Source organism: Bubalus kerabau, chromosome 2 (genome assembly GCF_029407905.1).
Source record: "Bubalus kerabau isolate K-KA32 ecotype Philippines breed swamp buffalo chromosome 2, PCC_UOA_SB_1v2, whole genome shotgun sequence".
Classification (NCBI taxonomy): domain Eukaryota; kingdom Metazoa; phylum Chordata; class Mammalia; order Artiodactyla; family Bovidae; genus Bubalus; species Bubalus kerabau.
In genome coordinates this window covers 195593607-195602582 of record NC_073625.1, presented here as the reverse complement: position 1 = coordinate 195602582, position 8976 = coordinate 195593607, and the positions used below count along the sequence as shown (strand labels likewise).

General features: G+C 40.2%; 1 non-coding gene across 1 annotated transcript; it reads left to right on the top strand.

Moving 5' to 3' along the window:
- Positions 1-4820: 4820 nt before the first annotated feature.
- Positions 4821-4923, top strand: LOC129645129 (U6 spliceosomal RNA). The gene has a single exon (XR_008711220.1). It is a non-coding gene; the product is annotated as a U6 spliceosomal RNA (small nuclear RNA).
- Positions 4924-8976: the final 4053 nt, after the last annotated feature.

The window sequence follows — 8976 nt, the reverse complement described above, 5'->3', positions numbered from 1 at the left end:
CCACCAGTGATGTGTGAGGTTTTCAGTTTATCCACATTACTGACAACAACTTGTTATTATCTTACAGAAATAGTAACCGTTCTGTGGCCATCATCAAAAAGTCTACAAATAATACATGCTGGGGAGGGTAGAGAAAAGGAAACCTTCCTACACTGTTGTGGAGAACAGTATGGAAATTCCTTAAAAAAGGAAAAACAGAGTTACCATGTGATCCAGCAATCCCACTCCTGGGCATATATCCAGAGAAAACTCTAATTTAAAACAATGCATTCCTCAGTGTTCACAGTGGCTATTTACAATAGCCTAGATGTGGAAGCAACCTAAGTGTCCCTCTATGGATAAATGAAGATGTGGTACATATATGCAGTGGAATAATACTCAGTCATAAAAACGGATGACATTTTGCCATTTGCAGCAACATGGATGGACCTAGAGATGATCATACTAAAAGTGAAGTAAATAAGACAGAGAGAGACACATTTTATATGATATCACATATATGTGGAATCTTAAAAATAATAGAAATGAATTTATTTAAAAAACAGAAACAGATCCACACACATAGAAGACAAACTTATGTTTATCAAAGTGGAAGAGGGGAAGGGATAAATTAGGAGTGTGGAATTAACATATACACTCCTATATATAAAATAGATAACCAGCAAGGACTTACTGTACAGCACAAGGAGATATATTCCTTATCTTGTAATAATGTATAATGGAAAACAATCTGAAAAGAATATATATATAAATAGAAAACTCAATCACTTTGCTGTACACCTGAAACTAGCACAATATTGTTAAAAAAATTCTTAAAATTTTCTAAAATTTTCAATTTCAAAAAAAAAATTGTGATAGGTTTTTATCACAATTTAATTTATTAGAATTAAAAATTCTAATGACAGTATCTCATTGTGGTTTTAATTTGCATTTCTGTAAGGAATAATGGCATGGAGCATCTTTTTTGAAATATCTAAAACTATAAAATAAAATTGGCTTGTAAGGGTTACCGTTTAGGGACATAATGAAATACTAAAATAATACTGTATTTTAGACTTGCCCAGCAACCTCAAAGGCAATTTTTATAAGCATCCATTATTTTCATGATCATCATAAAAAATCACCTATTCATGCATTGGTCTTTCACCAGTAATTCTACAAACGTGAGTCAGTGACTCATGCCCTGCAGGAAAGTAGAAAATTCTCCCTCTGATATTTCTTTTTTAAAAATATTTATTTATTTTTAATTGATTGATGATTGCTTTATAATATTGGTTTTATTTCTCATTCCCAGGAGCTCAGCTTGCCCCCCTGGAGGCCTGGGGTCTTCCGCTGTAGGAGATGTTGCAGAATCTTGATGAGTTTTTGATGTATTTGTCGGGGGGCTGGTGATCTCTCCAGGCTGGCTTCCCTGGTGGCTCAGATGGTAAAGCGTCTGCCTGCAATACAGGAGACCCAGGTTCGATTCCTGGGTCGGGAAGATCCCCTGGAAAAGGAAATGGCAATCCACTCCAGCACTCTTGCCTGGAAAATCCCATGGACGGAGGAGCCTGATAGGCTACAGTCCATGGGGTCGCGAAGAGTCGGACACGACTGAGCGACTTCACTTTCTTTCACTTGGTGATCTCTCCATCTTCCTCCTCTGCCGTCTTCTTCCACCTCCTCCCTGTGATGTTTCTGTATGGTGTACTTTTCCTCATATTCAGAGATATCATTTTCCTGCCACCAAAAAAAAGGTGATTAAAGTAAACTGCTAGAACAAATACCTCTGAGTTCAGTTGCTTGTTCAAGAGTCCAAAATAAAATGATGGAAACATCTTAGTAGAATCTGTATAATTCACACAGCAAGGTGTGTGCTACAGAAACAGATAAGAGTAGGGACCTGTGGCCTGCGAATCGTGTAATTAATTCCAAATCAGGGAAGCTGCCCAGAGACCAAGGCAGGGAGGTGGGGAAGGGGCCCGGCTCACTGCTAGAAAGAGAGCGTTTTTGGGGTTGTGGGTTCTGTTCTCAGGTTTGACTCTGTAATTGGATTTTCTCTGTATGTAAAGGAATGAAACGAGTTCAAGAGCTTTGTCAAAAGGTTAATAAGTTTCTGAAAACATCTCGGAATCTGCTGAAAAGGGTTCTTAAATTTTCTTCTCTTTCAATTTGTTGAAGGAATTGTAAGTCCTGGGTCTCCCCTCACATTTCCATTGCATGTCCCATTCTCTAACGAAATAAACTCCTAAATCACATTACAGAATTCCAACTCAGGAAAAACGAAGATCCCACTGACTATGGTCACTTGCTGGCCCCAACAAGTGCCTCTGAGTTCCAGCCCATCTTTAAAGATTTCAAAGGAAAAAAAAAAAGCCTTGTTGTCATCTCATCTTTTTTCTTTAGAACTTCTTGCTCTCTGCCTCCCTTTCCCCAATTCTTAAACTATTTTCTGGCTGAAAGAGACCAGACACATGCAGGGTGGACTCAAAGTGTCTCAAAGTGTGCTCTTGCTTTCATTTCTATACCCACAATGGAAATGGGCCCGTCCATCTACCAATCGCCATATACACGAATGGTCAAAACAGTGTTCTTTCTAATAGGTCCAAACTGGAACTGAGCCAGTACTCATCAGCAGGAGAAGGGATGAGGAAATAGTGGTTTATTCACACAATTGGGGTCTTATTCAGCGCTGAGAAGTAGCCATCGACAACTGCAACACTCTGAATGAAGTCACAATGCAATGCTAGGGTGAGAAGCCAGGTAAAAAAGAGCCCGTGTGTGAGTCCACTGATTGCAAGTTCAGAACCTGGCAAATGGAATCCATAAGTGCTGGAGGTGGTGGGGACCAGGAGCAATTACAAGGGCTGTCCTGGGCTTCTGTTATTTTTTATTGGGGTGCTGTTTTCATGAGCATAGTAACTTTGCAAAAATGTATCAAGTTTATGTGATTAGAAGTTCTTCAGTTCAGTTCAGTCACTCAGTTGTGTCTAACTCTTTGCGACCCCATGAACTGCAGCATGCCAGGCCTCCCTGTCCATCACCAACTCCCGGAGTCCACCCAAACCCCTGTCCATTGAGTCGGTGATGCCATCCAACCATCTCATCCTCTGTCGTTCCCTTCTCCTCCTGCCCTTAATCTTTCCCAACATCAGGGTATTTTCAAATCAGTCAGCTCTTCGCATCAAGTGGCCAAAATATTAGAGTTTCAGCTTCAGCATCAGTCCTTCCGATGACTATTCAGGACTGATCTCCTTTAGGATGGACTGGTTGGATCTCCTTGTAGTCCAAGCGACTCTCAAGAGTCTTCTCCAACACCACAGTTTAAAAGCATCAATTCTTCGGCGCTCAGCTTTCTTTATAGTCCAACTCTCACATCCATACATGACTACTGGAAAAACCATAGCCTTGACCAGACTAACCTTTGTTGACAAAGTAACGTCTCTGCTTTTTAATATGCTGTCTAGGTTCGTCATAACTTTCCTTCCAAGGAGTATTATTTTCAATAGGAAGTTTACACTGGGACTTCCCTGGTGATTTCAACTTCATGTTTCTACTGCAGCAGATTCGGGTTTGATCCCTGGTCTAGGAACTAAGATCCTGCATGCCCACTTGGCAAAAAATAATAATAATTACATTAAAAAGTTAGCTTGATTTTTTTTTTTTTAATCAAGGGAAGGGAAGGAATTCCCTGGCATCCCACATCCCAGTGGTTAGGATGCTGTGCTTTCACTGAGGTGGCTGGGGATCTTGTTGGGGAACTAAGATCCTATGAGCCACGTAGCAGAGCCAAAAAAAAAAAAAAAAAAAAAAAGAGGGGGTAAGGAAGAAGGGATGCTTTTATTTATTAATATAATACTTATAATAAAATTGCTATGAAATTGCCTCTAAAAAATTGTGCTCATCAAATAGACCTCTGGAATATAAAGAGAAATGAAATATTTTATATAATTTCAGAAAGCAGTTTTATGCCTCTATTTAAAATCTACCTAAAATAAAGTCTTCAATTTTTTTTTTGTATGACGCCCACTTAGAATTTGGGCTTCCCTGGTGGCTCAGAGATTAAAGCGTCTGCCTCTAATGCAGGAGACCTGGGTTTGGTCCCTGGGTCGGGAAGATCCCCTGGAGAAGGAAATGGCAACCCACTCCAGTACTCTTGCCTGGAGAATCCCATGGATGGAGGAGCCTGTTAGGCTGCAGTCCATGGGGTCGCTAAGAGTCGGACACGACTGAGCGACTTAACTTTCACTTTCCACTAGAATTTAATACCAAGTCCTGAAAAGTAAATCCCCTGGGCCTATGGGCTTTGATAGTACATATATTAGTTCTTCGTAGCTTTCTGTGATAACAAATATTCGGTTCTCCCTGCATGAAGACAGTTCTACTGAAAATGCACCGTGAGTCATGTGATGTGAGTCAGATACTGAAAAGGGGAGGGGGCAGTTGGTATGGGGGGAGCTTGGCCAACTGCAGAAATTTGCAAAAAAGGTTTTGCTTATTTCCTTATTCAGAATGCTTTTTCCCTGAGCCAAGGTAGCTGGATTAAAGTCCAATAGAGTATAACCAAGGTGAGGGGCTTGTACATGGGTACATAGAGCCCAGGGGAGGATGCCAAGGGATCTGTGGGAAATAATACAACAACAAAATGTCCATCAGCTGATGATCAGGTCAATAAAACATGGTCTATCCATACAATGAAATATTCGGCCAAATAGTGAGACACGCTGCAACATGATGACTCTTGCAAACGTTATGCTAAATGAAAGAAGCCAGCCACAAAAGGCCACATGTGTAAGGTCCCATTTGCATCAAATATTTAGGAAAAAAATTCCAGAGAGCACTTGCTTCAGCAGCACATACATTAAAACCAGAATGATACAGAAAAGAGTACCACGGCCCCTGGGCAAGGAGGACATGCGAATCTGGGAAGCATTCCACATTCTAAAGAGGATGTGGTGCATACGTGCAATCGAATATTACTCAGCCATGAAAAAGAATAAGATGCTGCTGTTTGCGGTGGCAAGGATGGACCTGGAGATTGTCATGCGGAGTTAAGTAGGTCAGGCAGAAAAATGCAAACATGTGATGTCACTTATATGTAGAATTTTTAAAAATGGTACAAATGAACTTATTTACAGGACAGAGATAGACTCACAGAGTAGAAAGCAAATTTGTGGTTGCCAGAGGGAGAGGAGAAAAAGGATGGATGGGGAGATTGGGATTGACATATATACACTGCTGCTGCTGCTGCTAAGTCACTCAGTCGCTCCTTGCAACACAATGGACCGCAGCCCACCAGGATCCTCAGTCCATGGGATTCTCCAAGCAAGAATACTGGAGTGGGTTGTCATGCCTTCCTCCAGGGAAGAAGGAATTAAACCTAGGAATCAAACCTGCGTCTCTGATGTCTCCTGCATTGGCAGATGGGTTCTTTACCACTAGCAACACCTGGGAAGCCCCATATATGTATACACACTGCTGCTGCTGCTAAGTTGCTTCAGTCGTGTCCAACTCTGTGCGACCCCGTAGACGGCAGCCCACCAGGCTCCGCCGTCCCTGGGATTCTCCAGGCAAGAACGCTGAAGTGGGTTGCCATTTCCTTCTCCAATGCAGGAAAGTGAAAAGTGAAAGTGAAGTCGCTCATCGCTCAGTTGAGTTGACTCTTCTAGACCCCATGGACTGCAGCCTACCAGGCTCCTCCGTCCATGGGATTTTCCAGGCAAGAGTACTGGGTGGGTTTGCATTGCCTTCTCCGATATATATACACTGCTATGTGTAAAACAGATGACTAGTAAGGACCTTCCGTACAGCACAGGGAACTCTACTCAGTACTCCATAATGACCTATATGGGAAAAGAATGGAAAAAAGAGTGGATTTATGTAAATGTGTGACTGACTCACTTTGCTCTACAGCAGAAACTAACACAACATTGTAAATCAATTAGACTCCAATTAAAAAAAAAAAAACCCAATAACAACAAAAAGAAATCCAGAGAGACAGAAAGTAGCTTAGTAGGTGTCAGGGACTGGAAGGGTTGGGGGGAATGAGACTGACTGACAATGGAAATGGTTCTCTTTTGGGAATAATGAAAATATTCTGGAATTAGAGGAGATGGCTGTGGAACTTTGTAAATATACTAAAAATGGGATGTATACTTTAAAAGGGTAAATTTTAGAATATGTGAGTTATAACACACATAAAAAAACAATTTCTGCCCCAGAAATTGGTTTGAAAATAGTACAATAAATGCAAGTACAAGCAAACCACAAGATAATAGCAAGGCTGAAAAACACCTTCATCATAACCTCATCTTCTACATTATCAAGGTATAAAGATCAGATGAAAAGATGGCAAAACAATTGAAATTTTCAAGAAGAATAATTGATTATGGTGTACGCTCAAACTAACATAGCATCAATCATACTCAATTAAAAAATAATTGAATTAACATTATCAGTGAACCTCAAAGCATATTTTATACCTTAGATATAATGACCATATGTTTAAGACTATGAGATTCTCAATCTAGTATTTTACAAAATTTCATCAAACTTAATGATAAACGTTTAGCAGATTGTTTTGTGATCTCTTGTTTAAGAGATCTTGGGATTCCTTGGTGGCTCAGACGGTAAAGAATCTGCCGGCAATGTGGGAGACCTGGGTTTGAGCCCTGCGTCGGGAAGATCCCTGGAGAAGGAATGGCAACCCAATCCAGTATTCTTGCCTGGAGAATTTCATGGACAGAGGAGCCTGGCAGGCTACAGTCCATGGGGTCACAGAGAGTCGGACATGACAGAGCCACTAAGTACAGACTTTTTAACACAGAAGTGCAAAAAGAAACACACCACTGGGATAATACTTTTTCTTCCTATTTAAAACTGGTTAACATAGTAAACAGAAAACAATACAGCAACAAAATGAAATGCATTCTTTTGTTAGCAGATGGGTTGGAAGACTCAATGAAAATGTGGTAGAAATTTGGAGAAACACATATTACAACAAACTATTCAGTGTGGGAGGTTTGCAGTACAGCTGGGTGAAAGTTCAAAAATGTTTCCAGCATGTTTCAGCTTGTGGTATTTGCAAGATTCATTCGGAGCTACTTTCTGAGAGCCATCAAAAGAGAGATGTGTCAGGGTAGTTGGCCTCAAGCATAAATTACTTATTCAAAATAATACACTTTATGGAAACCTGGCAAGTGTAACCGTTGCTGGGGTGGGTACTTTGATTAGTAAGATTCCAGAGGAAAGGTAGAAAGATGGTCATTTACAAACTGCATCATTATTAGGAAAGCTATTGCAGGAAATAAACTGAAGGGGAAATGCAGATTTTAGAAAATACCATCAATTGGATTTTTTTTTTTTTTTTTTTTTTGGTAAATGAAGGGAAATTGAGACTGTGGGCGATAGGCCTGGAAATCCCATGGACAGAGGAGCCTGGCGGGCTAGTCCATGGGGTCCCAAAGTGTCAGACACGACAGAGCATAGTGTGTATAGGTTAATTCCAAACTCCTACTTTGTCTCCCCCTCCCCTCAGCTGCTTTTTTAATGCTAGGGACACATGATCAAAAGTGGGGAACTCATTCAGGTTTGAGCCTTTGTGTAGCCAAACCACAGTCACCAGCAAGAACATAGGAGCCCCAAAGCCACCATCTCCTGCATCACAAACACCCTCATGCACTCACAGAACCTGTGACACCGTTACCGCCGTGGCTACAGGGTCTTTATTTTTCACATTTGCACTCGGCTGGCCATATGCTAAGCAATTTAAGGAAAGTTGACCATGCAGCACACTTAAAATTCTGGTGCCCTGAGGGCTGGTTTGGTTTCTTCAAGGTAAACAGGTGATTGGGCCAGATTTTTTTCTCAGTAAAATGGATTTATTAGAAAAGCAACACAAAGCCAAACATGATGACTTAAGCTGCATCCCAAGCATCACAGGGAGGGAGAATAAGAGTAAGACTTCTAGTTAACTAGATAAAGAGAAAGTCATCTTAAATCCTTTCTAAAATAAGCTCCATGTGTGTGAGAGAGAGAGTTGCTCAGTTGTGTCCAACGCCTTGTGACCTAAAGCATTGTAGCCCACCAGGGGTTTTCCAGGCAAGAATTCTGGAGCTGGTTGCCACTTCCTCCTCCAGGGGATCTTCCCGAACCAGGAACCGAACCTGGGTCTCTCACATTGCGGGCAGAGTCTTCACTGTCTGAGCCACCAGGGAAGCCTACCAAATAATCCCCACAGGAATTGTTAAGATTGGAAAAAGGTTATTTAGACAGTAAGTAAGACAATAAAACTAAAATAAAAACATTAAAAAAATATTTTTAAAGAAAAATTTAAAGGAAAGAAAAATTTTAAGTATTTCTTTCAAGAGAAAGAGCAAAAAACCCCCAAAAAACCCAGATGTTGGCTATCTTTGGACAGAGAAAGAGGAAGACAGGAGAAGGTGACTTTTACTTTACAGCAGACATTTTTCAGTACTGTTTGGATTGTTAGAATATTTGCATGTGTCTCCTATTGTTTAATAGTAATGACTTATTTGGGCATTGAGGTTATAGGCCATTTTACTTTCATTTTTATACTTTTCCTGCATTCCTAAAAAACACAAATATAATTTGAAGAGTTAAACATAGAAAAATCCTGACAAACTTTTAAAAACTTTAAAGCAGGCACTGATTTAATGTAAAACGTCAAAGAGAAGGTGATTATCCAATGATTTTGTCTTTCAAAATATTTATTTCAGGTAGAAACTAGGAAGACAATCACATGTAAAATAGTTCCATAAAAAACTTTGACAAACACACTCATCTGGTCATTAAAAAATAAAAACCTGAAAATAATATTACATTAAGCACTTCAATTGAAAACAGTGTTTTGTTATTTAAGTAAAAAGCCCAAAGCAGTCCCCAGTGAAGAGCTAGTAAGCTCTTCTGTTCATACACACAGCCCTTAGACAAGAATCATAGACATTTTTATCCAGAATGGTCTCCCATCCCCAAATT